Source organism: Frankliniella occidentalis, unplaced genomic scaffold (genome assembly GCF_000697945.3).
Source record: "Frankliniella occidentalis isolate FOCC.00 unplaced genomic scaffold, Focc_3.1 Scaffold79, whole genome shotgun sequence".
NCBI lineage: Eukaryota > Metazoa > Arthropoda > Insecta > Thysanoptera > Thripidae > Frankliniella > Frankliniella occidentalis.
Genome location: NW_026267209.1, coordinates 392247 through 396606, shown reverse-complemented (window position 1 = coordinate 396606; position 4360 = coordinate 392247). Strand labels below are relative to the sequence as shown.

At 56.4% G+C, this 4360-nt stretch overlaps 1 protein-coding gene across 6 annotated transcripts in view; it reads left to right on the top strand.

The window, feature by feature from the left end:
* Positions 1 to 4360, top strand: part of LOC113216880 (neo-calmodulin-like) — a 153934-nt gene that overhangs the window by 79454 nt on the left and 70120 nt on the right. The gene's annotated exons all lie outside the window — the stretch shown is intronic.

Genomic DNA, 4360 nt, shown 5'->3' with positions numbered 1-4360 from the left:
CCGGTGTGGGGCTGGGAGGGGGGCCTCCTGTGAGCTTTCATAACAACTCGCTCCAGATTTTAATTTGGCATGCGGTCGGTGCACACGCTCCGGAGGGATCAGGCGGGAGACGAGCGGAAGCGCCGCCCCACTACCCCCGAAAAGCCCCCCGCGCTTCCCCGCCCCGCTCCACGGCAACAACCAGTCCAGCAGGACCCCCAGGACCAGCAGGGGGCAGGACGCGCAAGCAGGACCCGCAGGGGGGTTGTCGGGAAGCAAAAGCAACAAACGCACGCGGGGGGTGTGCGGCTCCGTGTTCTACGGTACGGTGTTGCTCGCGGCAGGCAAGGTCGACATGGCGGTTGGCGCTAAACAATCAGGCCTTTAGCAGAGCTTTACAAGAGGCGAACTGGCGTCGCTCGCTCGAAAATAAAAGTTTCGTCAAATAACAAAAAAAAAAAGGGTAAAACACAAAACAAAACAAAATTGTTGAACGAGCGAGGTGCGTTTGCCTACTTTATTCTTCCCTCTGCCCGGAACGGATCGCACGAAGGGAAAGTTAGAAGGGTGCGCAGCGAGATGGAGCAGGGCGTGGCGGGGCGGGGCGGGGCTCTGGCGAGGAGGTCGTAAAGAGTGGCCTGGGGACGGCAGAACTTGTGACCCTCGTATAGAGCTTCCCATTCGATTCATTTATAGCATGACGACTAGGGACCTGACCTTGGTGATTATAAGCGCAGAGGAGAAGAGACATCGTCCGAGTGGAGTGGAGAGGAAGAGGCAAGGGGGTGGGGTGGGGGGTGGCCCCCCATCCCCCGTCATCGCCATCGCTCTGGTCCTCCTCTCGGACACACGGCCCGCCTGTCGGCGGTGTTCCGCGACAGCCATAACTTGGGCTAAAACACGACTTTTATTATCCCCGGTGGTTGAGAGAGAGTGTTTGCGAGTGTGGTATTTTTGTGGGCGCGCGGATTCCATTATGTGGTATTTTTTCGGGACGGGATTCTAAAGATATCCTCAGGTTAGTCGATTCGTTCCGCGGAACGTTGTGTTCGTGTTCCTATGGGCGGTGCGTGGCAGGGGGCGACGGTTGTGGCCGTGGTGAGCCTCGCCCGGCCTTGCCTTTCTATGAAGCTCAGGTTCACTGTCGCTACAGCCCGCGCGCCCGGCCCGGCTACTTCAGGGATGGCAGCAGAGAATAAGGTGAAGAGCAGCGCAGAGTTCTACGAATCGGAGCAAGGGGGGGGGGGCATGTTTCCTAGTAAAGGCGGTGGTTCAAGATTGAGGGAAGGAGGGGGCGGAGAGGAGAGTGGATATTGGAGGGTGCGATGGGCTTGGGCGCGCGCCAGGAGTGGCAGATACGCGCTATCAAGTTGCTCAGGGCCGGGGTCGGGACGGGCGCCCCGCCGCCCGCCCCCGCCCCTCACGCCGCCTCACCTCCTTGCCACGCCACACGGTAGCTGTGTTCGGCGGGGCGGGGTGAGGCGCCGGCGGGGTGGTGGTGGCGGCCCACCGGGGGGAATGCAACACAAGCCATAGCAGCGGCAGCAGCATGGCGCGCACGCTCTTGTCCCGCCCCGCCCCGCCAACATCGCTGCTGCTTCTGTTGCTGCCGTGATGGCGTGTCGTTATCAGCTGTTGTCATGCGCAGGGTGCCGCCCCGCCCCGCCCCGCCACACGTATGCTTGCTGCTTATTCAGCGCAGCCACAGCTCAGGGGATGAGCCGGCGCCGCTAGGCGGGGCGGGGCAGGGCCGGGCGGGGCGGGCGAGCAGCCCGAGCTGCAATGAGACGGTAGAGCCTGCATAGTACTCGAAACGATATTAGCAGCAGGATACGAGATAGAATAAAGCATTCCGGTAAAGCTGAAATGCAGAAGAATGCGGGGAAGAAGAAAACGGAAATCGCTATGCTTTAACATGGTGACTTCCGTTTTCTTCTTCCCCGTATTCTTCTGCATTTCAGCTTTACCAGAATGCTTTATTGCACAGTCGGATAGGACATCGAACACGTCATGTTGTACGTACTTCATTGGACAAATGACAAGTTAGACTAAATCCCAAAACAAAACGCAAAACTTTGGGCACATCCGCAGAAACCTACCAAAATATCTGCGGTACTATTAGGGTTCGAGAGCAAAGTAAATTTCGAGAAATTTTGAGTAAAAAACTAGTAAATTACGGTAAATTACTTTCCCTCAAAGTAATTTACTTCAAGATTTGTAAGAAATCAGACTTTTATTGCTCATATATTTTACTTTTTTACCGGATGCACGCATAGACGCGGCTGTTCTTCTCATACAGGCCGTAAGGCCACTAAATTTTAATGGATTGACTTGCAACGTTGTCATATTTCCAGTGCACAAATTTATATCCAAGATCTATTTTGCTTGAAGCTTTGCAATTTGTGCAGGTTTTCGGCTTCAATGCTTTGTGAACTATGCAGACAATTACATACATTTCAAGTTCTTTTCGTAATTGTGCACAGAGGCAGACATTCAAACTTCATGTGGCTACAGCGAGGCTAGACGTAAGACTCCACTGGTGTACGCAAGGATGCACTACGTATGCTTTCAAAACGCGGCAAATATTTTAAAAGGTTCTTTATCGGGTGGTGAGGAGCAAAGTATCTGTTCTCCCTCGTTAAAATCTTTTCACTTTCTATTCAGTCCGTCTATGTCAGTGGTGCTACTGAAGCAGGTGCTTTAATTACTATATCGTAATCGGGAAAACGTACAAGTACCCTTAAAAATGTTTAAAATTGCGTTTTTCTTTAAATTGAGCTGTTTTTAGTAAATTACTCAAAAAAACAGTAATTTACCGAAATTTACCCAGGTTTTTTACTTTGAACCACAATTATCGGTAATTCTCGAACCCTGGGTACTATAAATTTTGCTGGGTGTTGAACGCTATGGTTCAGCAACCTTTACTTCGAGGAAAAAGACCAGACGGGTAGGAAAGGGGAGGGGGGTATGTTAGTGCTCGTCACGATGGCGATGGTGCTCGCGGCGGACGCCTCGACGGCCATCTGGACGGTCATGTCGCTCTCGATAAGTGCATATGAAACGGATCCCTAAAGTGACGCCGACGCCGTGCGAAACGCCCGCTCGGCGGCTCGCTACTCAAGCCGCGACTGCGGGGAGGAGGGTTCAAACACCGCCATCTCTCACAGTGACTGTGCGGCTGCACCGCTGTCCCGTCTTTCCCGCCCCACCGCCGTTAAGCGCACAGGATTTATTCCCCGTACTTCGCCGCTGCACCTGGGCACCTGGCCGCCCAGGGCCCACCTGGCGGCGGCAGCCTACAAATTACGACGGCGCGGTCCCGGGGGAGCGGGAAGCACCTCGCCGATTTACAAGCCGCCGCCGACGCCGCCGTCCCGGCGCGCGAGCACTCGCCGCCGCCGTGACGTCACACCGACAGCCGGTAATAACGGCCCCGACAGCGTGTGACATGCAGAGTGACGCGCTGAGTGACGGCGCCGCCAGCTGCGAGTGACGGGCCGGCGGTGGCGGCGGCGGGGAGACGTGTGACGAGCTGGGGTCGGCCCTCCTACCCACCGCCGGCAGAGAGCGCGCCGTGCGGGTAGGCAACCCTTGCAGCGCATGAGCGCCAGTCGTTTGCGGCCTACCCCACGGGGGCCTCGGGCACGGCGCCAGAGCCTCTGGGCTGCTGGGGGTCGGTTCCTTCCTGACGGGTCGAGTGACGGGTACGGAGACATCTTCACAGCATTGTCCCGCCCGCGACGTGACCTGCTGGCAGGCCAAGAGGGTGAGTGGAATTACCCTCTCCTTGCCCCACACATGCCGGAGTATACTCTGACCGGTTTTCTTTTCCCGGTGGGCTACATCCTCCTAGGGGCTATGGCACCTTACGGGTGGGGCGTGTGTGTGCAAGCCCGCATTCTGTTGTGTGGTGGCCCTGACACACGAAGGTTACTTGAGAAATTGGCTACGAACTCGGAGGGCAACAAGAGTACCAAGTTCTTAATTGTGTTGCCCAAAATTACTTGATCCGAATCGGGTATATTCTCGCTCCCCCGGGGGAGGACGGTGCGTCCTTGGTTGTCAATATGCGCTTCGTAATATGTGTGCGTCTGTCACGGCCGGGACATCTCTGTCTGCTGGCGCCAGGCGCGGGAAGCGGGGACGGAAAAAAAAGCGCAGCCCCGCTGCTGGAAATAAGGATGAAAAGAGATATGAAAAACTAAATCCGCTGCGGGGCGCGGGACGGGGGTGGGACGGTGCTCGTCTCGCTCCGTCTCACTTCGTCGCGTTCGGCTTGCAGCAGCCCCGCCTGACAGTGATGGATTCTAACTGGGCGATTTGAAGGTTGCCTGCCTGCGTTGCGGGGCGTGGGCGGCGCGTCCGGGGGTCGGTTGGGGGT